Below are 27,553 nucleotides of genomic sequence, written 5' to 3'. Positions count from 1 at the left end.
ATGTGCATTGCTTTGTCAGGAAAAGTATCTCTACTTCAGCATTTTAACTATAATTAATGATGACACTCACCTTGATTGTTGCCAAGTTTATATTCCCTAAGAGATGGAACAAAACACACAACGTGTGAATTATTTATACTTCCATATGGAGGCTTATTGTTAATACTTTCTCAGTAATTCTTAAGCGTTGGATTTTAATGAGGAAATGTAGATCACTGGTGCATTTAGTTCAAAATATAAACAGAAGCATGTAACCAAAGAGATGAAAATGCTATTGTACTTCAAAAATGAACAATAAAGAAACCTTTCTTCCTGTCAGAATTGCTGTGACAGCTTTCAGAATGCATCTATACGTGAACCTAGATGCCCTTCTCTGCCGCATAATCTTCCTTTGAGCAATGACACGCTGCCAATATTTTAACAAGGAGCTTCCATAAGTTCAAAAACAAAGCAAAAAAATCTCTGTTGTCTTGCGGTATCCCTCAAATGCCAGGCAATCTACGATCTACGGCAAGTTGAAGGAATGATAGGATACAGCTCTTTACTTTCTAATTTAAATAGTTCTCACGTGAAGAGGGAAGGGACAGCAGCATTCGATAGAGAAGCTTTAATTCATATCTTGGGTGGAACTGGTGTTGCGTTTTCAAAGTAGTAGCTCAAGTGGGGTTAGCAGCAGCTCAGATGTGCTCTGGATCCCCTGCAGTTTGTACAGAGGGAGCCCTGGACCCACTGTAAGTACTGTGCATCTTGTTCTGCTGGGTATCATTTCCAAAATTAGCTAATACTTGGCTTTGTTTCTTAGGTCAAAATGCTAACATTTTCTTTTCATTGCTCTTCAAAAATATCAAGGTATTTATTAGTTCATGTGGAAGTAGAAACCTGGAAACAAGATTGAGCAGAAAAAGGGAAAAATTCTTGTACTTTCCTTTTCGTCTACGCACAGATATCTAGATATAATACTTATATAATTTCTCTCACATATATGTACATTCTGTCCCTAGTATACGTGAAATGCAGAATTAAACTTCCCTTAAAATCTTCTTTGCCCACAGTTTTCTCTGACTAAAAGGAAACGATCCTTTTTGCCTACATTTTTCATTGGGGTTTCATTTAATTTCATTCTTCCCATGGCAGGGAGGTAGGACTAGACAATCTTTGAAGATCCGTTCCAACTCAAATCATTCTATGATTCTATGGATTCTATTGTTCTTAGATACTTGGAATCCAGAATAAAACAGCGCATGACTTGTGTATAAAAACCAACACAGCATGTGAAAGGAACTGCAAAGTCTATCTGAAGTCTCTGCAGAGGACAAAAGCCTTTGAAGAACTGTAATTCTTAGCACACATATGTGCGAAAATCACAGGCAAACACTTTGCACAACACAGACTTGCTATATTGTCTGATTTCTTGCCAATAATATTTCTGCACACCATCTGATCTTTTAAAATACACCAAAAGATAGCAGAAAAAGTTTAAGAAAAAGTGGATGCAGCAATTCTTCCCAGATGATAGGACAAATCAAAGCCTTTTTCTCTTTCCTGTACTTTTCCCTGCCTGTCTTTGTATTTGCAGAGTTATCTCACTCTCAGAGTAGAACTAAATGTTGAGAGGCACTGTATGAGTTTTGCATATATTTGCTGCCATCAGGTGGGACAAATGAGAGGATTTACCCTTTCCAAGTTGTGTTTTTGCCCCAGTCATTGGAGAGATGCCAAAACCATACAACTTAACCTAACTCTCCAGCTCACTCCCCTTGGGTACTATTTAATGAAGGTGGATTCCATGCTGTCTCATCCCAGTGGTTTCAACCACTCTGTCACAGCCATCCATTCAATATTATGCTAGTTTACATAGGAAGGAGCATCGTATCCTTTAGCAGCAGCTGCAGGGAAGTTCTGAAAAGGAGTGACACTGTGGTGCTTTTTTGTTCCCCCTTTTCTCAGACAACATGCTTAAACAAGAATCATAGAATGGTTTAGGTTGGAAAGGACCTTGAAGATCATCAAGTTCCAACCCCCCTGACATAGGCAGAGACATCTCCCACTAGACCAGGTTGCACAAGGCCACGTCCAGCCTGGCCTTGAACACCTCCAGGGACGGGGCCTCAACAACCTCTCTGGGCAACCTGGTCCAGTGCCTTACCATCCTCAAGTAAAAAGCCTCTTCCTAATGTTTAATCTGAACCTGCCCTCTTCTAGTTTAAAGCCATTCCCCCTTGTCCTATCACTACATGCCCGAGTAAAAAGTCCTTCCCCAGCTCTCCTGTAGGCCCCCTTTAGGTACTGGAAGGCTGCTATAAGGTCTCCCCGGAGCCTTCTCTTCTCTGGGCTGAAAGGCCCCAACTCTTTCAGCCTCTCCTCATAGGAGAGGTGCTCCAGCCCTCGGACCATCCTCATGGCTCTCCTCTGGACGTGGTCCAACAGGTCCATGTCCTTCTTATGTTGGGGGCTCCAGAGCTGGACGCAGTACTCCAGGTGGGGTCTCACAAGAGCGGAGTAATGGGGCAGAATCACCTCCTTTGAGCTGCTGGCCACACTTCTTTTGATGCAGCCCAGGATACGGCTGGCCTTTGGGACTGCGATCGCACATTGCTGGCTCATGTTGAGCTTCTCATCAATCAGCACACCCAGGTCCTTCTCCTCAGGGCTGCTCTCCAGCCATTCCCCACCGAGCCTGTATTTGTGCTTGGGATTGCCCCGTCCCAGATGTAGGACCTTGCACTTGGCCTTGTTGAACTGCAGGAGGTTGGCTTGGGCCCACCTCTGCAGCCTGTCCAGGTCCCTCTGGATGGCATCCCTCCCCTCCAGCGTGTTGACCTCGCCGAAGAGCTTGGTATCATCGGCAAACTTGCTGATGGTGCACTCGACCCCACTGTCCAGGTCTCCAACAAAGATGTTGAACAGTACTGACCTGTACATTTATAAGTTATTAATTTAGTTATCATGAACTGATGATCATTTACTGGTTATAAGGCCTTTTTTTAAAATTATTCTTGAATTGTAAAGAGTTTAGATAAGTGTTGGAGCATAGAAAAAATGGAATCTTGGCTCCTTGATGAATTTCTAGAGAGGCAAACAGAGAAAATATTATTTGCTCAGAAAATAATTTCCCAGTCATTATGGAATCAACCAAATTTGGATAGGCATTCTAGTCAGCATAGCAAATCTATTAGTTCAACTCAAACTCTTACATTAAAAATTAGCAAAGTGTATTTATGGTAAAACCAACCTCACTGTACATTATATTTCCTAAACAGAAAGTCTAATGAAAAGTAGGGTAAGATTTTTCTTGATCAAAATTCACTCAATTTGACAAATTTATAAAAGGAACAGAGCTTTGGCTTTATTTTTTCTAGGCTCTCTAACTGTTTATTTCTAATGTCGGACTATTTTGACTGTTTTCTACTGCATATAGCTAAAACACGATCAGCTTGCTAAAGCCCTCACTTGAACATGGGACAAGCCACAGGCGATAATCAGGACATCTAGACTAGAAGCTGTTGCTGCTGCAATTGGCCATAGTTAGGACAAACATATGCTGAAGAATGTCGGTGTTTCTGAGACTATGTAAAAATTCAGAATTACAATTTAGATTTTAATTTTATAATCCATAATCTAACATATCTTCTTTGCTTCTCTCTTAACCTTCTCCGATGTTGCTCTCATACTTTGATTTTCCTCAAAAGCTCTTTCCCTCTCTCCTAAGTATGAGGACCAGTCTCAAAGTAAGAAATGCTAATTAAAAGTTTGCATATTTATTTAGACTATAAGGAAACTAGCAAAACACTTTCCATTGATGATGGTCTACAAATAAGAGCTATGTATAGCACTTTAGAAAAGTCAGATTGCAAACAAAGCTAGTAAAGGCTTAAAGGAAGGCACCTGTTTGAGCCCCTGACAGAGCAGGCATTTAGTCAGGATTTTAGTTCAGATCACGACTGTGCTTTTTTATGTGAGTCCCCATTTATTGTGCCTCGGCTTACTTGGCACATAGGTCTTGGAGGATACAAACTGGATTCCATACAAATGACACTGTACTAGGAGAAAGAGTTCAGGAGCAATCAGTAATGGTCATTTAGCCGAAAGGACAAGGCTAGAATTAGCCTGTGAGATGCAGTCTGGATTTTAGCTCAAAAAATTTCAAGACTCATCTAACCCTGGTTACTCAAAACAGTTTAAATTTTAATATATTTTACTTACTTGTTTTATTTAATTCTTTGGCATTTATTTTAATTGAAGAAGCATCAATGTTATGAAGTAAGAGACTATATTAAGGGAGAGAAATGGTAAATTGAGCAAAGTATGTCTGCCCTATGTATCTAATGCGGCACTGTTCTCTCATATTAAAAAAGAATTTTAAAAAATTACTAATACAATTTTAAGGGGAAAAAACCTGTCGTGGTTTGGCCTCAGCCAGCAACAAAGAACCACGCAGCCGCTCGCTCGACTCCCACAGCCGTGGGAAAAATCGGCAGAAAAAGGCAAAACTCGTGAGTTGAAATGGTGCAATTTAAGAGAACAGCCCAAAGGGAAGAAGAAAGAAAAACAATAACACCGATAAAGAGTATAAGTACGCGATTACAGTACCGCCGCGCAGTGCGCCGTCCCGGACCCGGAGCACCGCAGCCCGCTCCCGAGTGGCAACTGCCCCCCTCTCCCCGGCTACCGCCTCTTATAGCTGGGCATGGGTCACGTGGGATGGAATACCTGCCTCCCCTGCCGGCTCCTTGGGGAAATTAACCCCATCCTTGCCGGAACCAGGACAAAACCCCAACCAATAAGTCTATTTTCTTAACATTTCTGACTCGACACTTTTCTAGAACTTTGTAACCTGTCTAGTTGTAAAAGTCTTGAGTAGGGAGACTACCACTGCTTTCTGTAGTAGTTTCTAATGTCTTTTCCCCTCTTTCTTTTCCTTTTTCTTCATTTTATTTTGTACCTTTTGTATCCTTTTTGCACCTCGAATAATTCTTCTCAACACAAAATCAAGATCCTCTTTTGATATTTGTAGATAGTTCTCCACTTTTTCTTGCTCTTAATACTCTCATAAATCAAACTCTGTAATCTATAAGTTTGTGTTAGGCAAACTCATGGCTTGAATGCAGTATTGCCTGTGTGATCTCATCCATTGCACTAAGCATTATAGAGCAGTGATTTATTGGAATAGGGAAGCCAAGTAAATTCCCTGTCTAGACTAATGTAATTGTTCCCTTGTTCTAAAGGTTCAATGATTTCACAGTTAGTCATTCTATCTCTTTTCCCTCAAAATGCATGCAGATACCCAAAAATTCAGCCGTCTTATGCAACATACATTTAACTTAATGGAAAGATTTTCTTGACTCGGTATGACCGAACCTTTAATCCCCAATTCAGTCAGGAAATATACATATTCTACATATGTATGTATGCCTTCCTCTGTATGCACCTAGAAGAGTGAATCCATAAATATGAGATAAAACAACCATAATCCATAGACAAAATAAAATTTATTCAAGACTTGTATTAACACAATTTTAGTACCTCGGTGTTGCTAAAGACAAAACATGCTGTACTGAAAACAGGTCGATAGGCAGCTTTGCTATTCGTGTCTCCAAAGGTTGGGAGACAAATGCTATACAAACTGAGACTAAACTGTCGAAAAGAAAGCACTGTGTGCACTACCCATTCCATTTTGTGTGTGGAGTTATTCAACTTGTACCTCAACGTAAACCAGGTACTGGTGAATCTTATGATGCAAAACTTTCTGAAACAAATTTAATGATGAACAGGAAAATACATTAAGTTCTGAAAATGTTATTCCAATAGATACACCTCCCCCCGTCCCCAACTTCTTCCTATCACAGGTAATATAGGTCAGTAAGAGAGTACCTGTGTATACATTACCTATCCTCAGAAATTATTTTGTCTGTAACTTGTCTGGACGCGGCTTCCTATGATCCATGCTGATTTTCATACCAATATAAATCTTGTACTAGAGACACAGACACCAGGTACTTATTCTACTTAAATATTTTCCAGTTACAACAATAAAAAATGCAAAACTATTCATTGTTTCAGATAATAATTAAAATATACATATAACAACATTTATTATTTTAATTTTCCATTCCATCTAATGTTCAGCTTATATATTAGACAATATTACACAGTGTGAGACTGTAACCACTTAGTGTTATGAATTTAAAGTATTCCCATCATTAACAAACATTCACTCTTTGTATGTGTAAAGTTCAACAAATATTCAGGAAAGCAAGAGAGTAAAAAATAATTTCTTGCCAATCTCAGTTTTCTCTTTGTAAATCCATATCTGTTGGACAGGTTGAAGTGTCCTAGATGTACATGGAGGGAAAGCAGAACTTAGATATACGTAGTCAAATTCTGCTGCATGCTTGTCTGCTCTGAGAGTCAATCACTCCCTGAAATAAATTCATAATGCAAACTGTTAGCCAAATACTGTTAAAATTTAATCAGATCATTGTAATTTTTAACTTTATTGATGAAACTTCCTTTCATCAAATAAATGTACTTCTGAAAACACATCAACTATGGTCTAGAATCTCTATTTAACTTCAGCTTACAAACTCCAAATCTGTTTCAACTATTCAGGTTGATTAACGATGCAGACTCTTTCCCATAACTATATATTGAAGTTGGGCAATCAATGGAAGTGACAAGGAGGCAATTCTACAGTTACCTAGCAATACATTAACCTTACTATACCAAATGGTAAGTAAACTGAATGCATCATAGTGTCTTAGTAGCAAATAAGCTAAATAAGAAGGCAACATCCAGCATCCTTTCACTCTCACAGATGATTCAAATTGATTAATAGGAAAACACATAGCAAACCAACTGCCAATATCTTCAAAGCTGGACAAGGTTTAGAAGTCCCACTGTGACTTCTGTAGAGCAGCATTCACAGCACAACAGATACAGTATATTATAATTAATTCCGTTGAAAAGAAAAGGTGAATTTTAGAATGCATTTTATTTTCCTCTCTTTTATGCTTCAGCCTACCAGAAAATTGAAATCTCTATCTCTGGCAGTGCTGTGGCAGACTTCCAGCTTTATCTTAATGAAGAAGGAATTATTTTTGACAGAGTTCTGGTTTCCAAGTATCCCAAAATCCTCTAATTCATTTACGTGAGGTAGAGAGGAAAAGTAAGGATGGAAGGAAGAGCAGTGAAGCATACAAATATTACTCAAAAAGGATATAGGGAAGTGTTCTGTGGAATAGAAGACAAGTATTTCATAGCAGAAAAGTACTTCAACCACATTTCCTAAATGCAATGCTTCAAAATTCACAATTTTATACTTAAATAACACTATCAAAAGAATAATAAATATATGTCACCAATTCTGAAAATCAAATGAGACTGAGAAGAAGCTGGAGTTATAAATGCTTTCAAAGGAGATTTAAGAATAAGTTTTTACAAACTGATATTACATCCTGTCATAAGGGCATTTTTTCCCCCCAAAAAACAAATCCAAGCCAATAGCTAGTATAAGGAAAAAACTCATACTGAAATTTAGAAATACTGATTTAGACAATTTCCTTAAATTGACATGTGGGCCGTTGGTTTCAATCAGGACATTACATAATCTTCCCATTATATTTACCTAAAATCTCTATAGTTCCATGTCTGCCTATGATAAATTATGGAAAAATTATGATGGCATCTGTGTTCAAAGAACATTGCAACTCTGACTGAAGCAAAGAAAACACAGGTGCCTGAAGACCAAGAAAGCAGGACAACAGTTACATAACTTTCTGGTTTAGGTCTAAGAGCTCAGTATTCCACAAGTTATATATTCAAATATTAACTAAATACGGGTGTATTTAACTCCAGAATAAGAATCTTATTGAAATGTTCAGTTGAAAATGTGCTTATTTTATAAGTCTATAATTAGCAAGACCTCTTAATAAAGTGCCAGGAGAAAACAATAATGCTGAAGGCTTGGCATGGTGGGTTAGCCTCGGCCAACAGACAAGCTCCCACCCAGCTGTTTGCTCACTCCTCTCTACCCTCCCCAGCGTGACCGGGAAAAAGTAAGAAAAGGAATGAAAATGCACTTGGGTCAAAATAAAGACAGGGAGATTGTTTACTAACTACCTCCATGGGCAAAACAGACAGGGGGAAAATTCACTTATTGCCAATTAAAATATATATTTTCCAGCAGTGGGAAACAAAAAAGACAAACATTAAAGCAACACCTTTCCTTCTCCCCTTTCCCATTCTCAGCTTCATTCCTTCACCCCCAACTCCTCTAATCCCCTTCCCCGAGTGGTGCCTGAGGTCACAGGGGAAGGGTGTTACAATCAGTATGTAGGGGTTTCACTCTGCCTGTCTTTTCTCCTCGTACTTTTCTCCTACTCCAGCATGGGCTCTCTGTGGGCCACAGTTCCTTCAGGAACATCCATCTGTTCCAGCATGGGATTCTCCACAGGCTGCAGTGTGGGTGTCTGCTTTGGCATGGCCTTCTCCACAAGCTGCAGGGAAATGCCTGCTCCACCATGGTCTCTTCTAAGGGCTGCAGGCGAATATCTTCTCTGCCACGAAGAAACTTCTCCTCCTCTTCTGACTTTGATGTTCCCTCTGCTGTTTCTTACTGGTTTTGTTCCCTTCTCCTCTGCCTGTGTGGTGTTTTCTGCCCTTTCTTACACACATTTTCCCAGAGGTGTCCCACCTGTGGCTGATGGGATCAGCTGTCTCCTGTGGTGGGCCTGTTGCAGAGACAGCTGGAACTGTCTGCGTCCAGCATGAGGCAGTTCCTGCCATCTTTCCACAGAGGCCACCCCTGCAGCCCCACTGTTGTCAAACCTTGCCACCTCCACCAATCCACTTAGTAAAAGGCTCAAAAATATTTTTAACACAGTTCTTAATACAGCTTTTTTTTAAATCTTGGAATTTGCAGATTTTATCGCACAGGAACATAATTTGCTGATCCATATTTGCATAAGACTACATATATTAAAAAAAAAAATAAAAGCCCGGAGTGATATAAAAGCTCATGGAAATTATACCTGGAATTTGAGCTTCTCTTATTTTAATTAACGTTTTGACTACATACAGGCTTGGTAAAGATGTAACACATTCAGTGAGCTAAGCTTTAACTTTGGCAATGATTACTTCAATGTCAAAGAAACAGGGGCAGATGTCCAAACCCCTTTTGCAGGGTTTCCTGAGTTATTAATGGATGAGGTTTTATTGGAAAAGAGAAGCTGGGTTATTCCCAGATTGTTCATGTTTAAACATGTCCTGAACAATGAGCTCATTTTCAAGTTAGCTTTCACCAGAAACATTCCTACTACATTTTACCTTTGTATCCATGTCCTTTGGAATTATCACGATTCCTCTGTTCTGTTCTGATGAATTACAAGCTTCCCCATGGGACATTTTATAATTGTGATATGGTATAGATCAAAAAATTTTTTGTAACATATCGAATCACTAGTAAATGGTAATTAATCATCAAGAACCTAATTTATTTCTTCTAATGTCAAATAAAAAAAATAATCCCAGTGCTTTCAGTAAGAGTAGAAAACCCAAATCTGTTAATCAGGCTCAATTAATCACTTAATGACCTTTCATATAATAAATTCTAGATTCTGAATCATTCATAAAATCTGATACCACACATTCCTATTTCAGATTTATTCCCTTTGTTTAAACTATTAACAGAACAATCATTTTATTGCAGTCTCATCAATCCCACATTCATGTTCAATGAACCAAAGAGAAAGGTGTCGTGTCCTGATGCACTATAACCCTCAACTTCCAGGATAACGCCATGATATATGACCACTCTAATCACAAATTCATTTTCTATTATGTGTGGTATGGTTTAAGGGAAACAGAATTTGGATTAAACTTAAGATTCAAGGATATTTTCATTATTCACCATTCTCCTATTAAAATAGGGGATTTGTGCTTCAAAATGCATGGAGTAAAATATACAAGCTTAAGCGCTCGCAAGAAAACACATGCAAAATTATCTACAAAATTATCAACAAATCTACAAACAGGAAATTAAAAAGAAAGAATATTACATGGTTTGTCTTTTATAAGATTAGCAAGAATCTAGCAGGATGGCTCAAGTTATTTGTAGGCATATGCCATTTCATAAGGTTGGAAATGATGAACTTTTAATTTCAAAATAATCATTTTGTCTCTATTTTGTTCTCTTAAAGTGTCTACTTTTGATTAAACTGAGACAACAGAAACATTACTTCAGTGTGAGTACATTTGAATTTGCCCATAAAGCAGAAAAGAGTTAGAGCCATAGAGAGGTTATTAACATAAATTGCAATTATGAAACTGATTGTCATCATTTACGACTCTTCTCATATTACTTGACAGATTGTCATGGAAAAATAATTTATGCAAATGTATTAATGTTTATGCAAATTGATTTACTTTAAGACTGAAATAAGACTATGGATCCAATACCCTTCAACATTTGCAGTGAAAAGCAAAGGATATGCATTTCACTTAAACTTATTTGAATTAATCATGGTAAAAACAAAGTAATCTTATTTTTAAAATTGCTTCGATTGGAAGATGTTCCTGAGTCATACAAACTGAGCAATTAATCTAGCAAAGTATTATGTAGACTGTGAAAGAGTTCACTTTGGATGTGATCATGGACACATTTTGACTTAAGATCAGGAACTGTTCAGAATGCATAAAAATGAAGTAGTTAATGAGGGGAAATTGGAGAAGGATGTTATGCTGTACTTCTTAACTGCATTTTTTTTAAGTCTTCTGATTGCTTGTAAATTTTGATTTAAAGTGCTTTACGTAATCATGTAAATACTCAGCAGGCTTTACCCAAGCCAAGTTACTTCTACAGCTGCTTTGCAGATTTAGAAAAGAAGACACATCAGACTGCATTTGAGATTTGACCATCAGCTTTTTGCAAATTGAAAGTTTGCTCATTAACAACTTTTTTCTCTGAAATCATGAAGAAAACCAGTGAAAAACCTGTTGATTTATGAACTTTCTGATTGCAATCATAGAGAAAAAGGGACAAATATGTCCAATGGGCCAATGAGTAACACCTGCAGAAGATGTTTCTGCCAGTGCAAGCTCATGAACTTAGCTCTGAATTCACTGTTAAACAGAAACATGCTTCCTCTATTATAGGTTTAGCTAGTTAATAATTTCAAAGAGACCATTATTCTTTCAACATCCAAAAGAATATAAAGGTGAAAACAGCAAATGGAATTTTTCAGTAAAACAGAACAACATGTTGGCTGTTCACACTGGTGAGGAATGAGAAGCAGTGAGAATATTCCAAGATACCTGCCATATCTGTATCCTTCCATCAAAATAATCCACAAAGTAAGGAGAATTTATGCATGTCCCCATAGAACAGCTGAATTTTTTTATTCTTTGTCCCTTTACATCCTCATCAAGAAAAGGTGGTGTTACTCCTCCCTGCAGCCAAAGAAATAGGCCAGGTCTCCATTGGGAGCTAGTCAGGTTCACTTTTTAATCATTTAAAGGATGTACTGTTCAGTTTAATAATTCCTCTCTACCACTATCTGAGAATTATCCCTTTCTGGCAACTGCCTCAGTAGAGACATATGACAGTTCAGGGTATTTAACTGTGGTGAAAACTATCAAATTTGTAATTAAATATTTAATAATTCAAAAGTATGTCCCACCATCCCAAGGACAATAACAGACAACCGAGGGGCTTTTTTCTTGTTATGTGAAGCAGGTGCAGCAGAAAAATTTGAAGTGAACATTATCAGCTTATAACTTTGTAAGCCAAAAATATAAAAAATAATAATCCATGGAGGAACTATTTTTGCCTTTCATATTAAATTTAATTTCAAACTTTTGCTTGTAGTTATTACAGGAAAAGAACATCTGAAGAGTGAAGTCAATTAGCTTTTATTTTGATTTGTCTGTCACCACTTATTATTCATTATGGTATACTTAGAAGTCTCAGCTATATTCTGAATCCTAATTTCTCCATATCAAAAGGCTGAATATCAAAAAGGTAGCAAAAGAAGTAAACCTGAGGACCCCAGAATATGGTAGAGGCCTGGAATTCCTTCAAGTCCAAGATACTAAAATTGTCAGCAATCTACACAAGGGAAATGATAGGAAAAAAACAGGATAAAAAGTCTTCTGAAAAGGGGCCTAACTGAATCAATAGTTCTCTCAGGAAGGATTTATATGTAGGCAGAAAAAAAACAACCAGCCTGATTAGGAAGGGAAATTATGCCTTAGGAATCAAGAAATAGAAAGGTAAAAGGCAAGTGAGTAGGACTTGGGAAAGGATATTGAAACAAATAACCTAAGATTCTTCAGGTATACAGCAGAAAAAAATAAATTTAAAAAGTAAGATTACTATAAAGAAGGTTCTGGCTGGAAAGCAAATTAATATATAAAGATTTTCACACTGAAGCAGTTGTTGAGCTGGGACAAAGAGAAGGACAACAGGAAAACAGAATCCACCACAATGAAACTGGAAGGAAAACTTAAAGAGCTTAATGACCTGAAAGTGGTCGGGACCAATGATCTCCTCCAATAAGTTGTTCCATAGCTGACACACAAAATCATTATAGAACTACAGAATCATTTTGGTTGGAAAAGACCCTTAAGATAATCAAGTGCAAGAAAAACCTAACACTGCAAGCATTCACACAAAGATTTTTAAGATAGGAGAGTCTTGGGTTTGTTTTAAATATCTAGTGAATAGTAACTGTAGCACGCATTAGGAAAAATTGTAAAAAAACCCAACCCATAGCAACCAATGATAGGACAAGGGGTAATGGATTCAAGCTGGAACACAAGAGGTTCCACTTAAATTTGAGAAGAAACTTCTTCTCAGTGAGGGTGACAGAGCACTGGAACAGGCTGCCCAGGGAGGTTGTGGAGTCTCCTTCTCTGGAGACATTCAAAACTCGCCTGGACGCCTTCCTGTGCAACCTCATCTAGGTGTTCCTGCTCCAACAGGGGGATTGGACTAGATGATCTTTTGAGGTCCCTTCCAATCCCTAGCATACTGTGATACTGTGTGATACTGTGATACTTGATCCAAATGTTCAGAATTGTTGATAGAAGCTCAATAATGTGCAAGGCATTATAACAAAATTTTATGTCAAGAACAACTATGGATATGGAAGTTAAAGAAAATAGGATTAGACATTAAAGGTCTTAGCAAAGATAACCCAGGAACTAAATTTCCTAAATAAGAGAAATACAAGAAATCTCCTCTAACTGGAGTGCAGTGTGTAATTGGTACTGTCACATGGAAAACTAATAGAGTTGGAAAAGACAGAAAGTAATAGCGACATATGAGAAACTACTAAGGGACTGATAACAACCAGTAAATTTCAGAGGAAATACTGTGACTGAGTGAGATTTTCAGTGACATTACCATTTTAGATAATGAGACTGATAAAATAAACACCATTTTCAACACCCATTTTAAATAAAAAGTTTGGACAGCACTACCTGTTTTAGAAGACCCTGGCAGAAAAAGACAGGCTACCTCAATGATCAGTGTAATAATAATAATAGTGGTATGAAATTCAAGAAAAAAATAATTGAGGTTTACATGGATCATGAGAGGAAATGAAAGTTTTATCTTGCAAGAAAAGGCTAAATGAAAAATTTTGGCCTAGTGAAGGGAACACTGGGAAGGGATATAGCAACTATACATAAATATTTGATGGTGGAGAATATAAATACCAGACACTGCTGGAGTGAGAGCAAATTTAGGAGCATGAACAAGAAAGATTTTTTTCTGACTGTGAAATTTCAGACGGAGACGCAGGAGCAAAGGACACCCACAGCTTCCCACACCACACTGTCGTAACAGGATGATGCAAGAGGTTTCTGTTACTGAAACCTTTCATAGCCTATGAGCATACACTGAAATCCTGCCTTGAAACTAAGACTCAACTCGATTTATTTACCCAAACTCATACAGCTGGGGAAGCTGGAGAGATGGGAAAGTATTTTTTAGTTCTTAATTCATTTTCCTAGATTAGTATTCTGCCTTTCCTTCAATCTACGATCTCTAGAAAAGCCAAATCTCTTTGGTAGTGGCATCTTCCCTGCTCAGTCAGCTCCAGAAGACATACAAGAAATGTTGAAGTGCCCAGCTAAATTGCACGTTCTCCTGACTGTGCTAATCTGTTGTGGGTGTCGTGCCCCTCCCTCCCTCCCCCCCCCCCCCCCCCGTTTATTCTTCTCTAAAGTTAATCTGTTCTTTTCTACTAGTTTGCCAAGCTTAATTGTTGCCTTTAGTCACAGAAAGGCTTCTGACCTGCCCTTTCCCCTCTGTTGCTACGCTCATAAATCGGACAGGGAGGAGCTGCGAGTCTTGCAGAGCTGCAGTGAAACAGCTCCCCCAAATGGTACTATTTAGTACGGAGATCCCTAAGGAAATGCAGTTTAAACTCGTCAAGATTTTGGGGGGAAAAAAGTGGCTTTCATAACATCTATAAATTTTTATTAGTAAGCTTTTCCTGAAAACCCTGTCGGCCAGCTACTTCGGATGCCCAGAGGTCTACAGGTCATTCTTTGGTGCTATGTGACATTTATCACAGCTGAGACTCAGAACACTAAAGATGTTTGGATACTTTTTGGACCTTGGAAGGCAGGCAGATTACCTCCTGGATGAAGAAAAATTTTCCACAGAGGAGGGTGTCCTTCTTGCGCTGTTAAAGCCGCGAACAACCAGATAGCAGAGAAAATACAAGGTGGTATGGAGGAGGATCATAGTATGAAGGGAGTCTGTGGTGCCTCAGAGACGGTGGTCTTCCAATAGTGTGGACATGACAGCAAAATGATAGAGTACCTTGCCCTGTCCACAGAATATGCTGGTTCAACAGCAATTTTGTCAGCAACATGGAAGTCAGTTGCTTTTATTTCTTAAGTAAAGATACTTCATTTTGCCCTTCAATCTCATCAGTAAGTTCCCCCTTTCTAATGTTGATTTGTTAAAGGCCTAGTTAGTTCAAAACAAATTGAAACAAAATTTCTGGAGAAAATAAAAGAAAAGGATTATCATGTGTAATTCCTTTGGCAGTTGCCATGGATTTTCAGCTCAAAACATGGCAAGTCAGGGCCCCAGAACTCTTTGATGCAGTGTAAAAGTGTAGATTGATCAATATCTGTATTTATATATCCTGGTGTGTTTTCAATTTGCCATCTGTTCTTTGAGCCTGTAGATTTCACATTTTTTCAGCTTTTCTCCACCAATTTTTTTTTTTTAATTTTTATTTTTAAAATAATAAAAACTAGGCTTCTTCTAGTCAGCGACTCCAGGGGCTTGCACTTAAAGAAGACTACCAAGTGACCTAAGATTCATGATAACATTCTGGCATCACTATGCCTCGGTTCTTTCCATTTCCCAATGTCGGAACACTTAACAGTAACTCACTGCAAAAGCAGGTAAAATACTTCTTCAGAAGAGAAGCTATCACGACACAGGCTAAGATTATTAATTTATCCCTAAAAGGAATTTCTAATTTCTTTACAAAAGGAAAAACAAAAAAAAGTCTCTTTTTTTGTTGTTTAATGTTAGTCAGTCAATAGGTGCCAATTGGTACTTTAAGAATGAAAAAACACAACCACCCAACCCAAAGCCAAAACAAAAAACTAGAAATCATAGAATCATAGCATAGTTTGTGTTAGAAGGGACCTTAAAGATCATCTAGTTCCTACCTCTCTGCCATGCCCCCCCATTGCTCAAAGCCCCATCCAGCCTGGCCTTGAACACTTCCAGGGATGGGGTATCCACAGCTTCCCTGGGCAACCTGTTTCAGTGCCTCACCACCCTCACAGTAAAGAATTTCTTCCTAATATCTAATCTATATCTACCCTCTTCCAGCTTAAAACTGTTAACCCTTGCCCTATTGCTATACTCCCTGATGAAGAATCCCTTCCCATCTTTCCTGTAGGCCCCCTTTAAATACTGGAAGGCTGCTATATGGTGTCCCCATATAACCTTCTCTTCTCCAGGCTGAACAACCTCAACTCTCTCAGCCTGTCTTCATAGTAGAGGTGCTCCTGACCTCTGATTATCTTTGTGGCCCTCCTCTGGACTCGCTCCAACAGGTCCATGTCCCTTCTTCTGTTGGTGGCCCCAGAGCTGGACGCAGTACTACAGGTGGAGTCTCAGGAGAGCGGAGTAGAGGGGCAGCATCACCTCCCTCGACCTGCTGGCCACACTTCTTTTGATGCAGCCCAGGATGCAGCTACCTTTCTGGGTTGCGAGCGCACGTTACTGGCTCCTGGTCAGCTTCTCATCAACCAACACCCCCAAGCCCTTTTCCTCAGGGTTGTTCTCAATCCATTCTCCACCCAGCCTGTATTTGAGTCTCATTTGTTTCAATCGCTCATATTTCCAAAATGTGCCAGCAGGTATATTTTATTTGAACATCAAAAGCAGCCTTATTTAAAATTACTTGTTTGGAGATATCCCCAGCTATTTTTTGTTGCAAGTAGGTAATTAACGGAAAATAATAAAGTTTGAAACACAGTGGGTGGATATTGAAGGTCTCGTGCCCATGTTTAAATAATAATATTAGGGCAACCTACAATGTTGAATGAACCTGACAAACACACAGTCAGCTTTACCCCTATTTAATATCAGCGGGCTTCTTTGAAATTATTTCATGCAGACACCTTGCAGAATAAGGTCATGGTTTCATCAGATTTTTGAATGTCACTGGCTGCATCAGACATGTTTGATAACATTGTGGTTCACATCCAGCAAATACAGCAGCTATATGAACAGCAGTAGAAAAAATTTCCCTTTCTAAAAGACCCTGGAAATGCAAACATTAAACAGCAAATATCCACTGTGTGTCATTTCTCTTCAAAGCTGGCAGCACTTTGCCTTTTCAGGAAGGTTATTTTTCCCAGTAGTTCCATCCTGACCAAATGGTGGTGGCAAACAAACAATGAGCCAATATCATCAGAAGGAAAGGCTGGCGGTAATTTTAACCGTTTCTTCCCTAAGGAGTAGAGACCAAATGAGGAAACGACCAAAACAACTGCAAACCATATTTATCAGTGTCAGTGCTGAACAAGGGATTGTCTTGTGTTTCATAACAGATATTATTAACTCACTGGTAAGGAACAATATAAAGAACAGTACAGGATGCTCAGTTTTAATGCCTTTGTAAATATACGATCTACTCTCTGTACATCAGTCATGGACATACAGCAGTCTTTGGTAATAAGAATACCACAAATTAGTCCTACTATAATGAGAATGTATGTACACCTTCATAATGAAAAATAAATATTAAAACCTAAAGGATGAAAACATCAAGTATTAAGAAGTTAATGAAATTATATTCACAAAAAGCCTACACCCTCAAGAAAAGAATTTCAGTACAATGAAGTTTGACATGAGCTGTTAAGGCAAGCAAAGCTATAGCCAATTACAGGCTGTCTTTTCAGGTCATTCCAAGACAGCACAGTAACAGTAAGCACATGACTAGATTATAACAAAAAAAGATAATAACAAAGAAAAACAACACTTGCTTTAGTAAATGTAAACTTGAGTTTTTTGAAAATGAGGTATTCCGCATAGGTTTTAAACACTTTTAAACCTAACCTTATGTCTTGAAAATCATCAACATCACAGAAAAATAAGCCTAACTAGAAAAATAGATCTGTTGCTCTACAGTTTTGGCAACATGCAATCAGTATTCTACATAAACAAGTCATACATGCTCTGCTCCCCTTCTGAGTATTTCAGCTGTGGCTAATCAATTCTCAAATCTTTTCTCCTACATTTAAACATTTTTTTCATCGCTTCTAAAATCCAGCATTTCCCAGACAACATGCTTTTCCACACCTCGCTTAAAAATACATCAGAACCCTGTCACTTAGGAAGGATTTTTTTTCTCCCAGTGCCAAAGGACTGTAATGTTTACTGACCTTATCCACTTAAGGAGTCATCTTTAGAATTGCTGTTTCTCCTCTTGGCGTGCGGAGACCTGGCTCATACCCTCTGGCTTGTGACTCAAGGTTGTGCAGCTCTGTGAACTGTTTTTAGGCTATCGGAAGCAGCAGCTACAGAGGTACAGAGAAACAGTGCCGGCTGAAAAGACGCATTAGCCCTAGGCCAGCATTTTCTGGCCTCGCAGCACGGACATACGAGAAGTGGTGGAAGGCAGATGCTCGGCTTATCGGCCAGCACTTCGCAGATACCAGACTGGGCCAGGCAGCTGGGCTGGGATACCGCCTTTTCTCTCCCGCCCTACGAGGCGCAGGCTTTTCTAGAGACCACTCTACACCCAAAAAAGCCACATCCATCAGCTGGGTGGCCTGAGGTCATGGCTAGTTTGACTGAAATCCCTTTAGAAACACTGGTTTTGGACAGACCCCTAAGGAAAGTGTATGAGAGAACAAACCTCTAACAACTCATAGTTCTTGAAAGAAACAAATTTCATACTAATAAATTGGGAGCAGTTCCTGGGGAATCAAAGGAAATGACTGACGAAAACTGAAAAAAGACTGACTGAAAAAAGATCTGTTTTCCAGGCATGTCAAGACGAGGTTGGCCTATTTCATCATTTGTATTTTCTCTTCTTGTACATCTAAGCTATATGTATTTATGAATATTTTTCCTATTCTGTTTATTGATTATAATCCATTATCCCCTTTCTGTTTTAGTAAGCAGTATCCAAAGTGTTATGGATTGTTTATAGAGATATTTTTATTTTAATTCATTTTAATTCTTTAAGTAACTGTCGTGGTTTAGGCCAAATCCACCACTGGGGACCCAAGGGACCCCAAATGGGACCGACAGATGCTCCCCTCTACCCCTCTTCAAAGAGAGAGGCAGAGGAGGAAAAAGAGACTTATGAGTTTAGAACGAACTAAACTACTTTAATGAAATATTAATAATAAAATAAAAAGAAATAATGAAAAATATATACAAAACCATATCAAGCTCCCGAGATGACAATCACGTCACCGGCTGGCACTGGGGCAGTCCCAGGCTGGACTCAGTGACGGATGGGAACTGGATTCCGGATCTGGATTCAGGATCGGGATCACAGGCAGACAAACAGAGTCCTCCTCAGACGTCGGCCATTGAAGGAAGAGCCCGTGACCCTTTGATCCCTCAGCTTTTATACTGAGCATGAGGCAGATGGGATGGAATACCCTGTTGGTCAGTTTTGGGTCACCTGTCCCGTCCTCTCCTCCCTGCAGGTGGGACCCCACTATGCTTTTCCGCTTCCGACCCTCCAACGTGGCAAATAACAAAGTTGGTTGGCCTTGGGGGTTATAGCAACAAGTATAAGCAGGAGCCTCTCTGCATCCCATGCCTGGGCATCAGCTATAAACATTGGTCTTATCACTCTGAGAGAGTGAACATTTTCTGCACAATATGCAGTTAATTTCAGTTGTTAGAAGAGGCCCAGCTAAGAAGCGAAGTTACTGAACAAAATTGGTTCTGTTTTACCTCAAACCAGGACAGTAACTGAACTGAATTTATCCACCTTAGCAAAGGTTTCCAGAAACAGCTCCCTGTAGCAATGGCCCTTCACTGTCAACAGATTTCATAATGCCTCTTCCTACTCATAGCAGAGAAAGTTAATCAGCTAGCTGTTTTTAATTTATTTATTTTTTTACACAAACACAGTAAAATGCTACACAACCCAAAACCATTATCTGTCAGTATAATGTAAGAAGAAATGATTACATTATGAGTGATTTCATTTGATCCACAGGCTTGATGGTAGAACTCCTCTCATTTGAAAATGTGAAAAAGTAAATGAACAAAGTAAAGGGTTATCTAAGATGTCTTTAATTTCACTTGAAAGCTAAGTGTTTTGAAGATCAGGTGTTTAGTGGGTTCATCTAGACGTGCTTTACAGTTCATTGGGGATACAAAGAGAAATTGAAGATTCAGTTTATATTTCTATCAACCTCTTTGTTTCACTTTTATGCAAGAAAAAAAGGTTACTGAGCCTATGATAATCTTTGAAACTGTTCATAAAAGAGTCCTCTACTGGTTGTGCTTTGAAATGCTGTACATGAACTCTCAATCTTTTAAATATGCCCTGTAATACTATGTCGATCTCTGTGAACTCACGCAAAATTGACAATTTGACAAATGTCAGTGCTACATAACCTGAAAACCCTGTTCAAGTTCTGTAGCATGCAGCGACCGAAAAGATGACATTTTATCATCCTCAATCTTTATTTTCTCTCTGTCATGTTGATGCAATATTTTCTTTTTTTGGCAAACTATCAAAATCTGTCTTAAATAATGCACTATTCTCTGTCCTACCAACTTCTTAGCCTAAAGTCATTGTTTTGGATGCCAGTTTCAAAGAATGTAGTTGGAAAGCAGAACAACATCAAAGGAACCTTTTTTAATCACAGTTGATACGAAATTTCATAAGAGAATGAAATTTTTTGAAGACTAAAATCTCCCCTTTTATTCTGTTTCTCTCAGAGAAGGTATGAACCCTGCTTTAGGACTCAGAGTGAAGCTCTGAGTGAAGCAGAGTGCTCTTTCATGTTAGTTTAGTAGTGGTTTCTGGTAAAGACGATGAATTTCTTTTATTCTCATGGAAGTCAATGAGGCTAGAAGGGGTGTCTGTGCTTCCCAGCATCAGGACCTTGCTCAGACTATCAGATGTTAACAGTTAGGTGAGGTAACACAGAGAAATGAAATAAAGATGAAGCAGTGAACTTAACAATTATTGCCAGCACCGGTGGCAGTGCTGTTAGTATTAAAATCAAACAGAACTAGCAGGGGGCACCTACACTCTCTCAGCAGAAAATCTGCGGTACCTGATATCTCCTGGGAGACAAAGCATCCGCATCATAGATCAGGGTGGAAAGATTAAAAGCAAAGCAATATGCTGTTTCAATACCTTACCACATGGGAGTGTTGCCTTAACCTTCTGCAAAACGTAACTTGTTTCAAATGCCGTGAGTTATAGCTGCCTAGATACCACATGTCCAGTCAGAGAGGTTAATTAAAAACTTCTTCTGTCTCTGGAGCCTCTGTAACTTGCTTTTCAGATGAAAGATGAAAATCATACATATTGTGCTATTGCACTGTTAAATCGGGTATAGGAAAATATGGCTGGGAAGTTCAGTGTTTGTACCAGGGCACTCAAAACTACCTCAGTTTCTCTCTTCATTTCCCCCCTCCAGCCAAAGGGGTTCAGTTTGATATTGTACACCAAAGACATAGAGACCAAATTTAACATTCTCAATGCACTCAGCACTAAGAGTGCGTTGCTCACTGCTGGAACAATTACTGAAGAGTCAAAGTTCCCGAGGGTATTTTAGGAAGAATGATGACAACTATGTGAACAAATTCAAAGAAAGAGTTATTCGTACTCATGACTGTAATGACTTAGAAATCTAGAAATCCCGCGGTCCTAGAAATCTAGTCCTCTTGCATGCAGACCCTTAGATCTGTGAACTGAATATGATCTCACAGAAATAGAGCCTTATTGAAATCCAGACAAAATGGGGTCTGGATCTACACTGAAGCCTGTTATCTAAAATAACTCTATTGTATAAAGTGTTCATTCCTTCACAATTCTTTGCAAGTGCATTATGTACGTCTTGGTGGATAATGATCCTTTGTCATCTACTAAACAGCATCATCAGGTTCTTTTGTAACATAACATTCTATATGCTAGACTAATCTGTGCTTCATTGAATTCCGTGCTGTTGACTTAAATAAGGTCAAACTTTTATTCACGATTTTTAACACCCTCTGCTTCTAATCAGGCTTAACAAGAATGCAAATTGAGCAGCGTATTAGGTCTGTTTTAGAAGTTAAATGCTTCTGCCCATTTCAAACTTGGGTAAAAACCATACATCTCTTTGGAGAATAAAAATCAGTCTTTACCACTCAAATTTTCCATTTTTTCAATTGCCCACTAAATTCATACCAGAAAAATACAGATTTTTATCTTACTTTTTTTGGGGGAAAAAAAAAGAAAAAGAAAATAAAAAGGATAGGAGCAGTTACAATATTAGTCTCTGAGAAAAACAGAACAGTTTGTCAAATACATACACACAGACATACTATTCCTGTTGCAACAACTTGTGCCATAAAATTAATCTCTTTCTAAAAACTAAAACAACCAGAACAGATACACTTTTTGCATATATTTTTCATGAATGTAGAAGAATGCAATTTGTCCTAACTCATACATTAATTAGATGAGTTATATTCAGATGTATTTAGATTAGTTATCTGAATTATGTTAATTATTCTCCTTCCACAGGATAGAATCTTGTAATATTGTACTATACAGTTAATGCTTCCGTGTTGCTCCTTGTTTAAAATTACACATTTCTCTTTACTGTGATACTGAAATTATTTCATAAATTGCTTTAGACATTTCATAAGTTTGAAAATCAATTTCCAACTGTTTTTTCTTAAGGATGATCCAGAGGAAAACCAATATATAATCATATCTTTTAAATCTGTTAGTAACTGAATTACCATTTGGATTTGTCTGTACTTAACAATACTACCAAATATCCACAATATTTGCCTTATTTATTACCAAGTACTGGACAAGTCAGCAAAATTGTGTGCAATATGCTACCTCAAGCAAGCAGATATATTATTTATTATTCGCTCTAACAGCCCCAGGCTGTGGTTTGACATTTCAAAATGTTTGGCCGCGGTAGTGACATGGTATATTTCTATTCATTCCTGTACTGTGACTGATCTAAAAACAATTGAATCCATTCAATATACAAACATTCCTTAGAGACTCAGACTTATTTAAAACAATAGCCTCATTCTTTAATGAACCCCTTCTAGATGAGGATCAAAATAAGATACTAGTGTTGCAGGCCATGCCAGCACACATGGCATGCTCTACTCCAGAACGGGCAGTGACCACTGTTTATCGTAGGTGTGCCATGCATAAACACACGTACACGTGAGAAGAGATATATACAGTCTACTTGAGACAATGGATATATGTACAGAAAGATGGAAGGGGAGAAGAAAAGAGTGAAGCAATATCGATCATTTTCATGAGCAAAGATTGTACTCAGGCTAGTGTTGCACTAATATGAATTCATATATAGTTTTTGGTTTTTTTCACCATGACAAAGGAAATGGGATTAGGGATGAGGGGGAGAACAATGTTGTATGGGTGTTTGAGATGCAAATAGCAGGCTGGTGCTGTAGTTTCAGTGATAAATTAGAGGGTGACATAATGCAAAACAGCTCATCACAGGGGATGCCAGTTGAGTTCATGTTTGTGAGTAAGATCCCCCTGAGATTTGCAGCAGAGGGAGAGGACACCATATACAAAGCCATTTGGAAAAGTCAAGGGGGTCAGGATAAAATTGTAAGGTGACAGGAACTGCAAAAGTCATTCTAAAACAAAAACAAAAAAAAAACAACAACCAGATTCTGGAGGGCAACCAAGAGAGGACTCCCAATGACTGGGCAACTGAGAAAACGCAGCTTTGTTTGTCCTTAACAGTTGGATTGAATACTGATTCTGGGCCTCAGCTAGAGAGACATCATTACTGTCCGTGGCTACTTTTTTAAAAAAGCCTTCAGATTTGTCAGAAAGGAGATTTTATTCAGGAGTTATAACTAGACGCCTGTTTCCGTTTTTCCTGAATCAGATATTGCCACTTTATATTCCGTTGTTATTTTCAAATTTTGGAATTACATAGGTGATCAGCTAATTAACTGCAGAGATAACAGGCAATTAGCAAATCCACTGCACCATATTTACTACGCTTACACAGTGGATTTAACATCCAATTCACAGCGAGTTCAATTCACATGTCATTCATGCACCACCGAGTTCCTTTGCATTTGTACAGCGACTGGCGACTGGCGCACTGCTCACGCTGTGTGCAGGGCTTCCCTGACTGCGAGGCGATCTCCCTCCGTCTCTCAGATTAATGCTCCATTTCCCAGGGCCGTCTTTATGCAAATACACCCTTGGTATTCCAAATGCCTCTGCAAACCCTTTTAATGCAGGTGTCTCGAGTTAAAACTTTGAAACAATTTCTTGAAATAATATGGTCGGGAATTTACAGAGACGAATTCCTACTTCCTGAACTGCATTGTGCAAGCTTGCAGAATAGACTTTTGTCTTCATATTCTTGGGCCTCTTGGGTCCTGCACAGTGCTTAGATACTGCAGTGAATGGTATTGTTCAGGCATCTATGTCAGCTGGTTGTTATTTTTTTAAAAAAAAAAAAAAAACAAGTTTTGGAACACATCAGTGACTACACAGATTCCAAAACAGTTTACATGCTGATGACAGAATTTCTCTCTAAAACACAGACTTTCCTTAGTGAACCTTCCCTATGAAATACAGACGACTGCCCAATGCTGGATATTTCATACCACTGCATACTTGTGCCACCTCCAGCAGAGGTTTTGTAATTCCAGTTAGTTGTTTGAGTATGAGAAAGTTAAGTCCAGAGAAAGTTAATCCAGAGAAAACCTCCACCTAGTTAACATGAAAACCTCACAAAATTCAAGAAAAAGCTGATAATAAGCTATTCAATCATCTTTAGATATAAAGGAAAATACATTTTCCATTTCAATCCTAACTCTTGCAGTAGCTGTACCTTAAAAAGATGTTTTGAAAAATACATGAATAGAAAAATTTCACCAGTGAAACTACTCAAAGTGACTTTTATCTTGGCTTACTTGGTTTTGACTGCAAAAAGCAGAATATTGGAATGGTTATAAGAAATATCTTGACAACAATTTCAGATTATTATTATTTTATGACTGAATTTAAAGCAGGTATACAGGGGATGTTTGGTTTATAATTTTGTTTCCAGAATCTCCGGCATTGTATTTCATAATAGCATTTCATGCTGCATTAACAAAGTTTTATGCTGCGTTAACACCATTTTATAGCATAATGGAAAACAAATGAGTACAAAAGAGAGGTAAAATGGAAAATAAACTGTAAAAATTTTTTTCTAGCTGGTTCCTGTGATGTACACTGATAATACTGCCAACAAAACAGCAATGGCTTTTAAACTATTCTCCACTTCAACTTCACTTTGAAATGAGCATTTACTGTATCATATATTTTCATATAATTGTAAAGAGACAGACTGGGATCCATATTGAGGAGCTGAGATTTTTCCAACATGAGCACTTAAGTTTTGTAAATTAAATTTGGCTTGATGTTAAATACAAAGTATGATATATTATATATGGCAATTGAGAATGCTAGTGGTCCTATCAAAGATTCAAAAAAGCGAAAGGAATAGATAACACCTTACAGCCAGACAAGGGGTTTTCACAAAGGAAGGAAAGGATTACTCTCTAGCGATTAAAATAAACCAAGTTTCCCGTTCTGCTTTCTGATGTTATTGACTTTTTCCTCAAAATCGGTTTGTTCTCAGCTGGAATCATGTTCAGCTTTGGACATTTTTTTCAAGAAAATGTTCTGCAGAGAATTGTAGGAAAATTACTCAGAGCCTAGAAAAAGTAGGTAAAATGAAAGGTATATACAAATTGGGACTGCTTAGACTTGGAAAGAGACAGAAGAGAGCAAATACAAGTCTTCAAATACTAGAGACAAGAAAGGAGGAGAAAGGGAATTGTCTTTTATCTACTTTCACAGTAAAAAGGACAAGAATAAAAAGTTAATAATGCATCAAAGAAATTTTAATCAGACATACAAACACTGTTAATAGCAAAATGAGTAAGAAATGGAATAGTTTACTTTTGAAAACATCAATAGCTTCATCTTAGGATCTTTAAGAACAAGTTCATGAAACGTGCTGGGAACAAGTGTAGTTGCACTTTTCTACGAGTAATTTGATTTTGCTTCCCATGGAGAATAAACAGAACCAGGCGCTGAAATTTGTACACTTTCCTCCTGCTAGGTTACCTTTCAATTAAACCAGTTCCTAGATTCAGCTGACTAAGCAACCATACAAATACTCACACCAGCCAAAAGGACAGGGAACAAAGGGACAGAAACTAACCACTGGAAGCAGGGGGCGTGTGTGATTGCTTCCTTTGGCAGATCTGTTTGGCGTATGCAAATGCAAGATATTTATGGAACTATGCCTTCTTTCTTGTATTATACCACAGTCTATTTGGAGAAGAGCTTTTTTGTTCTAAGCTTGTCTGTTGTAATGAGATGGTTCTGAACAATGTCTGAAATTCCTAGGTACAGTAACAATTTGAATAACAAAAGAATAAGATGCACTAGAGTGACTGAACCAATATACATCCTGATATGGCAACTAGTGACACATTATGACTTCTTTTTTAAATTCCACACACTCAGGAAACTTTACTGATTTCACAAAACAAGCAATGAATACAAATGCTGTTTGTCAGATTTCTAACAGGGAAATTTGGCAAGATGAGAAGCACTAAATACCATGTATTTAGCATTGTGACATGTAACACCAATCTTCCATCAAAGGTTACACAACTCGATCCAGAAGTCTACCTATATTATAAGCAAAGAATCATCTTGTTCACATATATCTGTCAGGATCTTTCAATAAGAACAATGTTTACTGAGGGCTAAAGGCATGACTGAGACAGATTTATGATATTTAATTACTTTTTTTCCCCTCATGTTTCTAAAAAGGTTATTTCCAACGTCTAATTCTGCTATTCCAGCTCAACCAGTTCTCAGCTCAGCTGGTTGATCAATCCTTTTTTTTTTAAATAACAATAGTTTATAAAGTTTCTTTTTTTTTTCTTTCAAACTTTTGCTCACAACACTAGAAACCAACCCCAGCTTCTGCTGGCAAGGAATTGCTTATGCTGATGAAAGAAGTATTCTACCAGAAAGCAGTTGCATGCAGTGAATTGTAGAGCAACTGACAGAATATCTGATTGTTCTCTCATGTGGAGATCCTTCACCCCCCTTCCTTTTCTCTTTTAAACATTGTTTATGTAAAAAGAATCCATCAGTTACATGTAGACTTAATTGCTGTGGGCTAAAAGACAGAAAACATGTGCATGGATTTGCAAGTTTGCTTGCAGTAGAGCTCATCAGTTATGGATTTCAGTGCCCACCAGCACTTGTCAAGGCTTCTGAATCTTTTTCTTCAGCTAATTCATTTTTTGACCTCCCCACCTACCACTTGCCACAAGCCTTTTTCAAAATCTTTCTTCTTTTCTCACAAGCCAATTCATTCCACTTATTTATCAGCCTTCTTGTCATGGTCTTTAATGCCTTCTACACATCTGAATATTCACATTTTCTTTTGGTTTCTCATTAGTGTCTTGGCTTGCTTTTCCAATTGGCTGGTTGCCATGTCATTTGGTCAACTAACATAAATTCCACTCTCTGAGATTTTTATTCCACTGTCTTTTATGTGGATGGGAGTGATCCATGGACTTTGAGCATTTCTCAAATAGATAATGTAATTTTTAGGTGTCAGAGAATAAGAATAAAGAATAAATTTCCAAAGAGAGTATTACCCAAATAGATATACTATTAATAGTAAAACAGGTTAGTAAAAAGAACCACAATTGGTTAGCATCTGAAAATATATGATCATAAGTCACAACAATCAGCTACTGTACTTACAT

Source organism: Vanellus vanellus (genome assembly GCF_965231255.1).
Source record: "Vanellus vanellus genome assembly, chromosome: 2".
NCBI classification, from domain to species: Eukaryota; Metazoa; Chordata; class Aves; order Charadriiformes; family Charadriidae; genus Vanellus; species Vanellus vanellus.
This window is presented reverse-complemented; position numbering follows the sequence as displayed.